Source organism: Hyaena hyaena, unplaced genomic scaffold (assembly GCF_003009895.1).
Source record: "Hyaena hyaena isolate Hyena2069 unplaced genomic scaffold, ASM300989v1 scaffold_514, whole genome shotgun sequence".
Classification (NCBI taxonomy): domain Eukaryota; kingdom Metazoa; phylum Chordata; class Mammalia; order Carnivora; family Hyaenidae; genus Hyaena; species Hyaena hyaena.
This window is the reverse complement of record NW_024081146.1, coordinates 825,241-841,117: the sequence shown is the minus strand read 5'-3', so window position 1 is coordinate 841,117 and position 15,877 is coordinate 825,241. Positions and strand designations below refer to the sequence as shown.

The 15,877-nt window shown below is 46.9% G+C and overlaps 1 protein-coding gene and 1 long non-coding RNA gene across 2 annotated transcripts in view; one reads left to right on the top strand and one right to left on the bottom strand.

Moving 5' to 3' along the window:
* Positions 1 to 11,961: 11,961 nt before the first annotated feature.
* LOC120247345 lies at positions 11,962 to 14,955 on the bottom strand. Its single transcript, XR_005532276.1, has 2 exons — positions 14,889 to 14,955; positions 11,962 to 14,621 (listed from the first exon to the last, which is right to left on the bottom strand). It is a non-coding gene; the product is annotated as an uncharacterized LOC120247345 (long non-coding RNA).
* GTF2I (general transcription factor IIi) overlaps positions 14,667 to 15,877 on the top strand; it is a 109,946-nt gene continuing 108,735 nt past the window's right edge. Inside the window, exon 1 of the mRNA XM_039255204.1 lies at positions 14,667 to 15,016. The gene's annotated coding sequence lies outside the window, so the exon portion shown is untranslated. The remainder of the gene's footprint in view (positions 15,017 to 15,877) is intronic.

Below are 15,877 nucleotides of genomic sequence, written 5' to 3'. Positions count from 1 at the left end.
CCCTGAGATCAAGACCTGAGCTGAGATCAAGATTAGATGCCACCCAACTAAGCCACCGATGCATCCCTTTGGTATTTCTTCCAATCTTATTTTCTATGTGAATTCCTTTTTTTTTTTTTTCCTTAAGTAAGCTCTATGCTCAATGTGGGGTTTGAACTCAATGGCCCTGAGATTAAATGTTGCACGCTCTACTGACTGAGCCAGCCAGATGCCCCTCTATTTATATCTTCATTAAAGTGACGTACCATATTATAGCCTGCTTTTGCTTGCTCAAGATATGGTGTGAGCGTTTTCTACATTATAATTGCTTCAGAATCCTGATTTTTTTGCATTTTATCACATAATATAGACATACCAACATTATTGTATCTATTGTTCTGTTATTGATCATTTAGATTGTACTTTTCTGCCATTATGAATATGCTAAGTTAAATCTAATTATTCACAAGTATTTTTTTCCCAGCTACAGAAAATTTCTTGAAGCAAGTGCCATTTGGACTTTGCAAAAGTTGGTAGAAAGTATGCATAATATTTCATATTTTATACTTATAGACACTTATATTTTATGAAATTAAATAGTTTAAATATTTATATTTATATATTTTACATATTTGCATACTTTATACTTACATTTTATATTTATATGTATTCCTATCATATGTTTATATGTTAATAAACACATTTTATGTATAAAATAAAAGCACATTTCATTATCATATTTATTAATATATTATAAATATAATTTGTTATACTTATAATATAAATTTATATGTACATTTTTATATAAAGGAGTTTCAGGTGCAACTCAGTAGCTCAGTTGGTTAAGCATCCGACTCTTGACCTTAGCTCAGGTTTTGATCTCAAGGTCATGAGTTCAAGCCCTGTGTTGGGATCCACAGCCAGCATGGAGCCTACTTTAAAAAAAAATCTTTAATTTAAGTACATTTACATATTTAACAAGGAAACTTAAGATAACTACTACAAATGGAAAAAAAAATCAGTATAGAATACAGATCATTGGAATAGAACAGAGTCTAGAAATACAACACCTATATATGACCAATTGATTTTTATTTTATTTTTATTCATTTATTTATTTATTTTTTAAGTAGGCTCCACACACAATGCAAGGCTTGAACTCATGAACCTGAGCTCAATACCTGAGATCAAGAGCCAGACACACCACCGGCTGAGCCACTCAGGCGCCCCACAAATAATTAATTTTTTTAATAATTGATTTTTGATAAAGACACCAAGGTAATCCAGTGGGGAAAGGTAGAATGTCAAATGAAGCACCCACTTTGGAAAAACAGTTTGTTGGTTTCTTATAAAATTGCTTACCATCAAGACCTAGCAATTGCACTTCTAGGTATTTACCCAAGAAAAAGGAAAATGTTTGTACAAAAATTGTCATAGCAGCTTTATTTATTTATTTAGTTAGTTAGTTAGAGACAAGTTGAGAATGCAAGCAGCGGAGAGGTAGAGAGAAAGTTGAGAGAGAGAATCCCAAGCAGGCTTCGCACTGTCACCCTGACTCGGGGCTCAATCTCAGGAACCGTGAGTGAGATCATGACCTGACCTGAAACCAAGAGTCAGATGCTTAACCTACTGAGCCACCCAGGCGCCCCGTCATAGCTGCTTTGTATTCCCAAAATGGAAACAATCCAAATGTTAATGAATGATTCAGGAGATGAGCAAATTGTGGTGTATCTATTCAGTAAAATACTCAGCCAAAAATAAAACAGAACAAAACACCAAAACCCACTGATATTGACAATAATGTAAACGAATGTCAAAACCTGTTTAGTGAAAGAAAACAGACATAGAAAACTACGTATTATAGGACTCCACTTAAATAAAGTTGTCAAGACTGACAATTTAAAATTCTTTAATTTTGTTTTTTTGAGAGAGAGCACAAGTGGGGGACAGAGAGAGAGAGGGACAGAGTATCTGAAGCAGGCTCTGACAGCAGAGAGCTCGGTGTGGGGCTCAGACTCACAAACTGTGAGATCATGACCTGAGCCGAAGTTGGACACTTACCCGGCTGAGCCACGTGGGTGCCCTGATTGACAATTTTAATCTACGGTGATAGAAAGGATTCGTGAGCTGGGAGTAAGCGGGGAGGATTGAATGGGAAGGAGCGTAAGTGAGACTGTGGGGGCCACAAATGGTCTATATTTTTATCACAATGGTTGTCAAAACTCATCAAAACTCAAAGAGCTGAGAACTGTACTCTTTTTTTAAATTTTTTTAAATTTTTTTAATTTATTTCTAGGAAAGAGAGAGTGAGAGAGAGACAGCGTGAGCAGGAGAGGGTCAGAGAGAGAGGGAGTCACAGACTCTGAAACAGGCTCCAGGCTCTGAGCTGGCAGTCAGCACAGAGCCCGACGCGGGGCTCGAGCCCACGAACCGCGAGATCATGACCTAAGCGAAAGTCGGACACTTAACTGACTAAGCCACCCAGGCGCCCCGAGAACTGTACTCTTGAAATGGGTGTATTTAAGTTAATTTTAAAAAGGTCCTTTTTGGGAGCACCACGGTGGCTCGGTTGGTTGAGCATCTGACACTTGATCTTGGTTCAGGTCATGATCTCAGGGTTGTAGGGTTGAGCCTCAGGTTGGGCTCCGCTAAGCAGGATTCTGCTTGGGATTCTCTCTCTCTCTCTGTCTTTCTCTGCCCCTTTCTCTTGCTTATGCTCTCTCTCTTAAAAAAAAAATCCATTTTGTTCTCATCACACACAGACACACACACACACACGGTAACTATGTGAGATGGTGGATGTGTTAACTAACCTTATTATGATAACCATTCCACCATATGTATAAAATCGTCAGTTTGTATACCTTAAGCTTACACAATGTTATGTCAGTTATATCTCAATAAAGCTGGCAGAAAATATAAAAACATAATGCCTATGACAAAAAGAAAAAAAAAAGATCCATTCCAGGGCCACAAAAAGGGAGCTCTGGGGGTCGGTCGCTCCTCCAACTGAAGCATATGTTGAGCTGAAAAGAATGACCGTAACCAACAATTTCAGAGCTCTGCAGCCTGACCCAACTCTCATAACAACCAGAGGAGAACCTGATAATGGGGAGACTGCTGTTTCGTAACCAGTGTGCACAAAGCAGCTACTATTGCCCATTCCTCAGCCCCCACCATGATGGTGGGGACAGCCCCCTATGTTCTTGGTCTGGCGGGACAGGCGCCAGGGAACACAGTGGGGATCCTGTCCTTCCCAAAGTTGGGATTGCATACTTTGTTTAATGCGGTGGCTACCTGAGGAATTAGTGTAGATGCTTAGTTTGGTTTTATACCCCCCAACCTACCCTTAGGCTCCAGCAGCTTCCCTGACAGTAGCAGATTTAAGGGAACAGAGCCTTTTGGCGGGCGGGGGTGGGGGTGCAGAGGAGGTGGGGATCTTTCCAGGTTACTGGTGGATTGCAGAGATAATGGAAAAGAAATTTCAGAAACCAGGGGTGCGCCTGGATGAGCTCAGTTGGTTAAGTGTCCAACTTTGGCTCAGGTCATGATCTCACAGTTCGGGAGTTCGGGTTCCACATCTGGTGAGCTCAAGCTCTGCTTCCGGTGAACACAAGCCCCACTTTGGGTAAAAAACACTAGCCCCGGGGCGCCGGGGTGGCTCAGTCAGTTAAGCATCCAACTTAAGCTCAGCTCATGATCTCATCACTCGTGAGTTCGAGCCCCGTGTCAGGCTCTGTGCTGACAGCTCGGAGCCTGCTTCATATTCTGTGTCTCCCATTCTTTCTGTTCCTCGCCTACTTGTGATCTCTCTCGAAAATAAACATTAAAAATTTTTAAAACAGGGGCGCCTGGGTGGCTCAGTCGTTTGAGCATCTGACTTTGGCTCAGGTCATGATCTCATGGCTCATGGGTTCAAGCCCAATGTCAGGCTCTGTGCTGATGGCTCAGAGCCTGGAGTCTGCTTTGGATTCTGTGTCTCCCTCTCTCTCTGCCCCCTCCCCTTCTCACGCTTTGTCTGTCTCTCCCTCTCCAAAATTAATAAACATTAAACATTTTTTTAAAAAATTTAAAACAAAGGGGGAAAAAGAGAGCAAGAGAGAGGCACACCAAGACGCGGACTTTTGGAGTGCCTGGGTGGCTCAGTTGACTTCAGCTCAGGTCATGATCTCACGGTTTGTGGGTTCAAGCCCCACATCGGGCTCTGCTCTGACAGCTCAGAGCCTGGAGCCTGTTTCCAATTCTGTGTCTCCCTCTCTGCCTCTCCCCTGCGCATGCTCTGTTTCTCTCTGTCTCTCAAAAAATAAATAAAAAATTTAAAAAAAAGACACAGACTTTTAACTATAGAGAAATGATGATTGCCGGAGGGGAGGTGGGTGGGGAGCCGGGTGAAATAGGGGTGCACTTGTCGTGATGAGCACTGGTTGTTGCGTGGAGGTATTGAATCACTATATTGTACACTGAAATTAATCTAACACTGCATGTTAAGTATACTGGAATTTAAATAAAAACTTAAAAAAAAATGGGCCAAGGACTTGATTTCTCCAAAGATACACTAATGGTCACAACTTCATTAGTCATGAGGGAAATGCAAATTAAGCCTACCTCCAAACACCCAGGAGGACAGCACACGCTCACAGAATGGAAAATAACAAGCGTCAGGGAGGATGTGGAGAAACTGGAATATTGTACTCTGCAGATGGGAACATTTTGGAGATGGAAAGGTATATGTACAGAGATGGAAATGGTGCTGCCTCTGGGGAAAGTTTTGGTGGCTCCTCGGAAAGTTCGACACGAAATTACCCAAGGACTCAGCAATTCCACCTGGAAGACTGTAGCCAAAAGAATTGAAAACAGAAACTCAGACAGATGCTTGGGCATGAATGCTCAGAGCGGCACTCTTCACAAAAGCCAAAAAGGTGTAAATAACCCAACAGCTGAGTGGAGAAGCAAAATATGGTATATATATAGCAATGGGATGTTAGCCATAGAAAGGAATTTCCGTTGCCTGCTCTACAACACTAAAAACTCGCTCGATGAAATCAACCAGTTACAAAAGAACAAGTATCGTAGGATTTTCTTTTTAGGAGATGTCTAGAATGGGCAGAAAGTAGAAGTTACCAGGTGCTGAAGGGAGAAGAAAATGGGGCATTAGGGCTTAATGGTACAGTTTTTTTTTTAAGTTTTATTTATTTATTTTGAGAGAGAGAGAGTATAAGCAGGGGAGGATCAGAGCGAGAGGAAGAGAGAGGGAATCCCAGGCAGGCTAAGAACTGACAGCACAGAGCCGGATGCGGGGCTTGAACTCACCAACTGGGAGATCATGACCTGACCTGAAACCAAGAGTCAGACGCTTAACCGACTGAGCCGCCCAGGTGCCCCAGCAGTAGAGTTTCTTGGGAGGTGACAGAGTGCTGGAAAGAGATCATTGTGAAGGTACTGAATCCCGCGGAACTGTACGCTTACAAATGGTTCAAATGGTACATTTTATGTCATATAGATTCCATTTACCAAGACAAATACCAAACCCAAGTCCTTTCCAACTATTTGGGCCAATGATGCTGTCTGGCAAAGGAGCTTAGGATGAGGGCTGGGGAGGGGAACTCATACGGAGCAAGTTCAGGCTGGCTGAGCTGCGAACCAGAATACTGTTCACTTGGGCACCATTTCTGAAGACGGACAGATACGGCAGACACACGGAACGGGGCTTTTGTTTCAAGGTGTTCAGGTCCTGTCTGCAAAACGTGCAGGAATGGAATGCCTCCCTGCACTGGGATGTCTGCTCTGGCTGGCAGCTGCCCCAGAGGTGGCAGCAGCTTTCGGGGGTATCTTCCTCCCTGTCTCCCACCTCCTCACCCCTACACAGGTGCTCTACCGGCACCTCTGCGGCCATGCGCTTCCGGCATTTCCAGGAACGCCCAGAACTAGCGAGCTCCCGGCCTCTAACGAGGCCTGATCGGAGGGCGGGAAGGGCAGAGTCTCCCTACCTGAAAAACCATGGCCCTGGGCGGCAGGGGAAATAAGAGGCCACGGGTCCTGCGAGCCACCTGGCTGGACCAGGACCAGGACTTGGACCCGGAGGGGAAAGCCTTAAAGGTACTCTGAAATGGAAAGCCCAGAGCGCTCAAGCGAACGAGTGCGATGCATAGAGATGGAAATACAGAAATCTTGAGTGGGCAGAACGTATGTGTACGTGTGCGTATAATACATACGCAAAATACGCAATAATACATACGCAAAAAAAAAAATGTTTTTACTTATTTTGGAGGCAGGGGCAGAGAGAGTAGGGGACGGAGGATCCAAAGTGGGCTCTGTGCTGACAGAAGAAAGCCCAATGCAGGGATTGAACTCATGGACTGCAAGATTGTGACCAGAGCGAAGTCGGCTGCTTAATCGACTCAGCCACCCAGGCACCCTCACCAGGAATTTTTAACACTGAACATATAAGAGGGAAAAATGGATACATTCGATGAGGTCAACAATGAAACTTCAGTATAACAACACACACAAAAAGTCATGGTCAAAAGACAAACCAGAAAATATTTGTAACATACCTCAGGACAGAAATGTAAATTTCTTTCTCTTTACAAAGCATTCACACAAGAGAACAAGAGGGGGAAAGAGGAAAGGATCTAACTGAGCAAATGCAAACATGAGTATTGTTTGCAGAAACATAAATGCAAATGGCAAATACAAATATGAAAAGACAACTCTACTCGGTTCATAATTGATGCGCACAAAAGAGCTGCAGGGAAAAAGGCTACTTTCCACTGGAACTGGGCAGGTGTGTAGCAAATGGTCATGTTCATACCCTATAAGTCCAGTGGTGCAATTTTTCTGAAGGGCAAACTGACATCTTATATCAATATTTTAGGTGCGCCGGTTGTTGTGATCATTTTACTGTTAAGAGGTATAGAAGGCTAAGAGAGTCCTCTGAACTTCTGCTTTTTTTGTTTGTTTGTTTGTTTAAACCATATTCATGTTATTCTAGTTTTAAAAATTCCATCCATCCAGGGGCGCCTGGGTGGCTCAGTCGGTTGAGTGTCTTACTTTGGCTCACGTCATGATCTCACAGTTTGTGGGTTCGAGCCCTGCATCGGGCTCTGTGCTGACAGCTGGGAGCCTAAAGCCTGCTTCGGATTCTATCCCTTTCTCTCTCTGCCCCTCCCCCATTCATGCTCTGTCTCTGTGTGTGTATCTCTCTCACTCTGTCTCTCTGACAAATAAAAGAAACATTAAAAAAAGTCCCATGCATTCATTCATTGCAAATGCTACCCCTTCCATGCAAAATGTCCAGCTTTACCTCCAACCTTCTGGTACCATCTCATGGCATGAGCCTGAGTATACCCTGTATTTGCTTATATCTGGCTGGATGAGATGGCTGTAGCCTACAAATAGTAGCAGTTCAGAATTCAGGCTTGGAGGGGCGCCCGGGTGGCTTAGTCGGTTGAGCGTCCGACTTTCGCTCAGGTCATGATCTTGCGGTTCGTGGGTTCAAGCCCCGCGTCGGGCTCTGTGCTGACTGCCAGCTCAGAGCCTGGAGCCTGTTTCAGAGTCTGTGACCCTCTCTCTGACCCTCCCCTGCTCACACTGTCTCTCTCTCTGTCTCTCCTAGAAATAAATAAACCATTAAAAAAAATTTTAAAAAAAATTCAGGCTTGGATACAGGTCGATTTAGATTAGAGTCTAGGTTTTGCCATCTATGTATCCTTGGCTAAGTAATTCAACCTTTCTGAGCAAAGGGGAGGGTTCCAAGCATCCAGCACAGGGCTAGGTGTGTGTGTCTGGGCTGGGGAGGGGGGAGCGAGGGGGTCAGCGTGCAATGCAATAATTCAGCACAATATGTGGCACTGAATGAAAGGAACGCTCAGCTTTATCTGGACAACTGAGACAGTCTCACAAGCTTTCCAGAGTTGGAATACATACTAGGATTCTTTCTAGTTGCTTATGTGTCCCTCACCTTCTTCGATGATCTCGGGGCCAATCTGAGTTCATTTGGGAGGGGGCAGCACACTTTGCTGCAATAAATGAAGTCTAAGACCCCAGGTACAACCCAGAGCTGGCCAGCCAGGTCCAGGGGAAAGGAGAGGATGACTTAACACCTTCCCACCATTAGGAAGACCACTGGATGTACTTGACACAGCCATGGCAGCTCATTTCACATTTGAACAGCTTCATTTTCACTGGTTTCTTTCCTCCTTTCTAATCCATTGTTCAAAAACTCCCTTTATTCTTAGTTGAAAACTTCCCCAAGCGCAGGTACCTTAATTATTATAATAAACACAAAGTCTTGGTGCACCTGGGTGGCTCAGTCGGTTGGGCAATCGACTTAGGCTCAGGTCATGATCTCACGGTTTGTGGGTTTGAGCCCCGCGTCGGGCTCTGTGCTGACAGCTAGTTCAGAGCTGGAGCCTGTTTCAGATTCTGTGTCTCCCTCTCTTACTGACCCTCCCCTGCTCAAGCTGTCTCTCTCTCTCTCTCTCTCTCAGAAATAAATAAAACATTAAAAAAAAATAAACACAAGGTCTTGAAAGGGGGTTAAAAAGGTGGTTATGGGGGCACCTGGGTGGCTCAGTCGTTTAAGTGTCTGACTCTTGATTTCGGCTCAGGTTGTGGTCTCATGGCTTGTGAGTTCGAGCCCCGAGTCGGGCTCTGTGCAGCACGGAGCCGACTTGGAATTCTCTCTCTTTCTCTGCCCCTCCCCTCTCTCCCTCTCAAAATAAATATTTAAAAAATAGAATAAAATACAATCCTTTAAAAAAAAAAAGCATTTTTCACCAGAAAAAAAGGAAAGGGTTGTAAAATGCAAAGATAAAGACTCAAGAATCTGGACAAAGAGAAGAAGGAAGGAATGGGATATCTGTTTCTAGTATATAAATGAGGTTCCTTTTCTTGGTGTTAACAAAGCAAGGCTGTAGGTCACGCATCTGCTTTGGAAATAATTTTCCTCGACACAACTTTACACTGAGGTTTCTGAGTCCTCTACAATAGTTTTGATCGACCTATATTCTGAAAGGGTGTGCTGCTTATATTACCATTTAGTTTATTAGTTATAGCATCTTATCAGTCACATATGATAACAGGTTCACCTTAATTCAATGATAAGAGTCAGCCTTGGTAAATGTATTTCGTCAAATATTAGAATATAAAGCATTTTAACAAGGAGCAATATATTTCCTCAGTCAGAAAAGAAACATGGACGGGCTGTTCACATTTAAAAATAATGTTTGGAGGGCTAAATTATACCATGTAATATTTATAGAACACTCAACTTAGAGTTTCTAAAGTATTTTCGTTAACATATCATCTGACTCCCCCAAATCCCTGAGGGAAGTGGAGAAAATATTACAGAGCTTTTGCTTTTTAAAAATTAAGTTACATGGGACGCCTGGGTGGCTCAGTCGGTTAAGCATCGGACTCTTGATTTTGGCTCTAGGTCATGATCTCCCCGTTAGTGAGTTCGAGTCCCCCATCTGGCTCTTCCCCGGGGAAGTGTGGGATTCTTTCCCTCTCTTCCTCTCTCTCTCTCTCTCTCTCTCTGACCCTCCCCTGATGTGCACACGTGCTCTATCAAAATAAATAAAGCTAAAAAAATAAAAAAATGTTACATGACTACAGTAATTGGAACATAATGCAAAATAGAAAAACATATTCATCTCAATCCTGTAAACCACCCCCCTGCCAAAAACCTGTTTATTTCAATGAATTTTACATGAATAGTAGGTTTATTGCATAGGACAGATGCTTGCATGAAGGGCGCAGCAAGAGCTGGAAGGTCTGTTTAGATCACATATACATTATTATTATAAATAAATTATAGCTTGGATCTAGTTTTTTGTCCCTCCCCCACTTTTGGAAGAGTTCTGGAAAAGGTCATTTATCTAGCATTCTAAATATCCAAATTATCCAAAGACAAAACTGTCTAAGACCAGTGTTTTATAATCAGTTAAAAAAGTATACTTGGAGGGGCGCCTGGGTGGCTCAGTTTGTGAAGCATCCGAGTTCGGCTCAGGTTGTGATCTTGTGCTTCTTGGGTTCAAGCCCCACATTGGGCTCTGTGCTGACAGTGTGGCGTCTGCTTGGGATTTTCTCTTTTTCCTTCTCTCTCTGCCCTTTACTCCACTTATGTTTTCTCTCTCTCAAAAATAAATAAACTTAAAAAAAAAAAAGTATCCATGTAGTAACAAAGGATTTGTCTTTCTAGCATGCACATAGCCTCCAAAATCTAACAATGTTACCAGGGTCCAACCTGTGTGATTTGGACGGAGTTGTGCAAATCCTAACCGAGAACACTGATATAAGAGATCAAACTGGTACCTTACAAATGATATATATTTTATGGCTCATTCTCACAATAAACTGCGCTTATATACACTGTAAAGAAAAACCAAGAAATTGGACCCAGAAGATATTGGGCCCGCATCAGGTGCCATTATGGGGAAAAAAGACCTCTGTTTAATTTCCATCAAAAGCCTGGAAGTCTTCCTGAAACTAATGTAAATTATGTCAGCTATATTTCAATAAAAATAAAATAAAATAAAATAAAATAAAATAAAATAAAATAAAATAAAGACTGGGGAGCCTGGCTGGCTCAGTTGATAGAGCATGGGACTTTTGATCTCAGGGTTGTGGGTTCAAGTCCCATGATGGGTGTAGATATTACTTAAATTTTTAAAAATGTTTATTTATTTGGGGGGACGGGGGGAGAAAGAGTGAGGGAGGGGGCAGAGAGAGAAGGAGACGCAGAATCCAAAGCAGGCTCCAGGCTCTGGGCTGTCAGCACAGAGCCTGATATGGGGCTCGAGCTCACAAACCATGAGATCATGACCTGAGTGGAAGCTGGACGCTTCATCGACTGAGCCACCCAGGTGCCCCTAGATATTATTTAAAAATTCAAAATATATCTTTAACATAAACAATAAAAACGGTGTGTTGTGAAAAATGGGTTATGTCAAGAGCACTTCAACTTTTGCTTAGAATTATGGTTTTGGGAAATCTAAAATACATGACAGAGTCGCAGAAAGATTAAATTATTCAGTTTGGATTCAAAAAAGGATCTTTATGTATTTGAAAAAATTTTTAATGTTTATTTATTTCTGAGAGAGAGAGAGACAGCGTGAGCAGGGGAGGGTCAGAGAGAGGGGGAGACACAGAATCTGAAACAGGCTCTAGGCTCTGAGCTAGCTGTCAGCACAGAGTCCAACACGGGGCTCAACTCCATGAACCGTGAGATCATGACCCGAGCTGAAGGCAGATAAGCTTAAGACTGAGCCACCCAGGCACCCCCAAAAAAGGATCTTTAGAAACAGCACTAAATGATCTCTCAACAACAGTAACCTTGACCAAGTGGTGTGAACATGGTTCTGTCCGCATGAGTGGTCAGAGTTTCCTATCCAGGGTGGATCCATGATAAATGGTCCCAGGATAAAGGAGAAGGCAGACCCCTTACACCACGCATTAAAAACCCTAGGAGAATGTGTGTGTGTGTGTGTGTTTTAATTTTTAATGTTTATTTATTTTTGAGAGAGAGAGCAGGGGAGGGGCACAGAGAGAGGCACAGAATCTGAAGTAGGCTTAGGCTCTGAGCTGTCAGCACAGAGCCCACCGTGGGGCTCCAACTTATGAACTGCGAGATCATGCCCTGAGCTGAGGTGGGCCCCTTAACCAACTGACCCACCCAGGGGCCCCTGATTGTTTTTTAAGACTGGTGAAGACATTCAAACATCACCACTTGCTCTTTAAAAGTAGTGGGGTCCCCTGGGTGACTCTGTCGATGAAGCGTCTGACTCTTGGGTTTCCACTTAGGACATGATCTCGTGGTTTCAGGAGTTCAAGCCCCGGATCGTACTCTGTGCAGGTAGCCAGAAGCCTGCCTGGGATTCTCTCTCTTCCCCTCTGTCTCTGCCCCTTACCCACTTGAGCTGTCTCTGTCTCTCTCAAAATAAACTTAAATGCAAAAAAGTAGTCAACAAGGCTGTAAACTCAGTCTATAGGAAGATGTATTTGTGCCTGGTGGACGAGTTCACAGTTGGTGGGGACCCATCTCTCGACTGGCCAAGGCCCATTAGACTTGGCTTCTGTTTCCCAGGTGTTCAGTAGAATGGAGTCATTCTATATGGATGCTCATCTGCAGGACTGTGCACACTAGGTCACACGTCAAAAAGAGAAATGTTTGAAATAATCCAAAATAAATAACATGCAAGATTCTGCCGCCTGTTGGCCTGTGTACACTTTTGTCTTAAGTGAGCACGATCCAAGAGCCTCAGATCAGGCTTAGTGTATACACCTTGCTCTGTTCAATGTGATTCTGAACACAGTGAGCTGAGGGCACTTTAACAAAGGATTCCACCCCTGAACACAAATCGCTTGTTTTTTTTTCATCTGTTGCTCAACCCCCAAAAACAGCAATATGATCCTGGGGTGGGGGGTGGGGAGGAACAACTTGCTGTGCTGAGATGGTATTCAGCCGCTCATCTGCTCATTGCCAGGGTCATGATTAACATATTGACATAACACCTACCCCAAGGTGAGGGGCAAAATGGCTAATGAAAAGCAACAAGTGTAACAGGAACTGCCAAGGTGGTGAGCCAGGCCTTAGGGAAGACTCTAAAAGTGCATCTGTGACTAGAAGACATAAATTTGAGGGTGACAGCCCCCAATAGCAGTAGGCGGGGAAAAAAAAAAAAAGAGTTGGCCTCCACACACTGTTCAAACCACACACCCTTCCATTTGCTGTTCCTTGTCCCCAAAGGGCCAGCTTTTTATCTAGCTGCAATTCAAAGCTAGCTAAGGCGTGAGAAAGTGCTTCAGGATTTAACAAGTTTTTAAACTCAAATTTAGGATTTTAACAAGGCGTTGGAGTTGCTCATGAAGCAGCTGTTTGAAAATCCCACACTGAAGTGTTAAATTCGTAGAAGCCAGGGGCTATCTCCCAAACAAGTTTTTAATGATCACAAGCAGAATCTTGACCCAATGAACTTTTTTTTTTTTTGGCCTTGCCAGCTCACTTTCTAACACTCCCTACTGCTACTCCATGACACCAGTGCACCCAGTGAATCCTTCCTTCACTGTCCTCAACCTCCAGTGTCCTGCAGCCTGCGACAAACATACTCACCGGTGCTCAAAGCCTCTGAGTGGTTTTTTGCCCCTGGAAGGCTGACTGCTCCCCATCAGCTCAACTGCAGACTTTTCCCAAAGTTAACGTGTGTTCCCTACATACATGTCAGTTTTACGTGCTACTGGGCATACGGCGTTTAATCAAATATTCCAACACGTTAATGAAATACGAGTGCAAAAAGCAAACGCCTCATGACGACGAAACGAACGCTTCGGAGGGACTCGACAAAGGAAGAGTCCCAGCCGAGTCAGGCGGGGACAAAATGCCTGCAAAACGCTGCAGGGGAAACCGTGAAAAATGTGGAAATCTGCAATCGGACCGCTTCCGCGGGAATCTTTACAAGTCTCCATCCAGCTATCTTAAAGAATCCCGACATGGAAATTCTGGATTCGGCCGCCTTTGTGGGTGCGGTCTATGGCAAGAAAGATGGGGAACCGCCAATCTGTGAACGAAGACTCAAAGGGAAGGTCTTGGACCTACATCAAAAGCCTGGCTGCTCTCGGAAAGTTTTGTTTCCAGCGACAAAGGCTGGAAAAAGCGCCGTGGTCGCCACCTACCGAGGAGGAGGGGGAGGGGGAGGATGGCCGGCGTGCGGTCCCCCCCACACCTCCCCCCGTCTCCGCTGGGGGGTAAAAATCGCAAAAAATCACTCCATCTCGTGCTTTACAGAGCTAAGACCTCGGGGCTCGAGTTTGGTAAACTTTTTGCGTTTCGCTTAGGTGAACAGCCATGTCTCATCATTTTCGGAATTCGAGAGCTCAAGTTGAGAAGCAAACCAGTTAGTTGGGGGGAGAGGTTTCGGTAACATTTCTACGCGCTTGACAGAACAAAACGGGCTACAAGGCAGGTTTTCTGCTCTCATTCAGTGGCTTTGCCTCAACTTTCCTTCTAAATGATGAGTGAGAGGGCGTGCGGAAAGCAAGCCGGGGGGGGGCGGAAAATAAAAACAGGAGAGTCCCCTCCCATCGTCCGTCCAAAAGTTGGGGCAACATTCTCTTTCGGCCGCTTTTGAGGCAAGCTTTCAAAACTAACAGGAGTTCTTTGTGTCCCGGAGGGTGGTGCAGCGCGGAGGAAGTCCCTTGGCGGAGCACCGAGAGCGGCAGGCCGGCTGGGGCTCCCCGGCCTTTGCCGAGTTCCGGCCTCGCAATCGGCAGGGAATCTGGGGTGCAAGAGTGAGGGCAGGTCCTGAACTGTGGCTGAGGCCGGCCGCATCCGGGCAGTGAGCGGGCGAGGGCCACCCCCGGCCTAGATTTGCGCCCCCATGTCCCGGCTCCCCTCCCCCACCCAGGCGGCCGCGCAGGCCCCAGGTGCAGCCATGTTCTTGCTCCCACCACCCGCGCCTCCATTGACAGTCCTTGCCGGAGAGGGCCGGGCGCCGCGCTCGCCGCGTCCTCGGGTTCGGGGCTCGTGGGCGCGAGGCTTCCTGGGAGTCGTAGTCCGCCGCCCCCGCCGCCGCGTTGGTGGGGACCGATCAGAAACTACAACTCCCGCTGGGCGGCGCTGCGGGTGCGCACGCGCAGCGCGCCTTCGAGGAACAAAAAAAAAAAAAAAAAAAAAAAGAGGAGGAGGAGGGTGAGAGAGAAGCTCGGAGAGCAGAGAAAAGGGGCCACCGATCGCCCCCCCGCTTCCCCGCACGCGCTCTCTAGCTGAGGCCGCCCGCCTGCCGCGGTTACCCCGGCCTCTCCCTCGGTCCCCTGTGATCGGATCTAGGCGTTGAGCGAGGCCCTGCCGGGGCGGCCATGCGGCGGTGACAGGAGCTCGGCCGAGACGCCCGGGCCCCTCGCCCTCTCACCTCCTGCCCGCTCGCCAGCTCGCCTCAGCCCGAAGCTGCTCCACCGCGGCTGCAGCTCTCGCGCGGCCCACACTCGCTTCCCTTCTGCTCCCCCGGCCCCGGCGCTGCCTGGAGGCGGCTGCACTCGGGTGAGTCCCTGTCGCCTCATCCCCCGTCCCCCGCCCCGGTTGCCATCGCTAGCAGGGCCTTTATTTGAGACGCGCCCCCTCCGGGGCCTGCACGGACTGGGGTCTGGGGGCCGTCGGCGGCAGTGTTGGGGTACCCGGCCCCCCCCCCCACGGCCAGCCGGCGTTGGGGGTGGGGCAGGAGCAGACGCGGTCGCGGGGGACGACAGTTGCACGCGCGCGCCTGGGTGCGCGTGGGGGAGGGGCGCGCGCGCTGTCGCTGCGTGGGGGGGCCTCACGCGTGAGGCCCGCGCGCGAGCGAGCCTGCGGGCTGCGCATGCCCGGCCGCTGATTGGCCAGCTCGGGCGGTGCGGGTGCGCGCGCGGTGCCAGGCCCGAGCCGTGGGGTCGCGCTCGGCCTGGTGTCTCCGGGGCTCGTGCGCCCGGGCAGCAGACGCGCCGGATTGGCCGGCGGGCTGCCGGGGCGGCGCCGCTGCGCTGCCTGGTAACTGCGGCCGGCGGGCCCGCGAGCGCCGCCCCTCCCCGCCCCTGCCCGCGCCCAGGTGGAGCCCGGAGTGGGCTTTGTCCCGGGCCGGGCCACCGCGCCGGCCCCGCGGGCCCTGTTCTTTGGGGGAAATAAACACAATGACCGGAAGGAAAACCTCAGCCTTCGGGCCATGGAAATCAGCCGTCTGGATCCCGCCGGCACCCAGACGGGTTTGCGGGGAGGGAAGAAGAGAAAACAACTATCCTCTTTCCCTTCCCTCTCCCTCCCTCCCCTTGGATCCGACTTTTGCCCTTTAGTAAAGCAGGTTGGGGTTTTTGGGTTGCTTTTGTCGTTTTGCAGCCGAGAATGTTCAGATGTCTACTTAGACTGTTGGAGCAG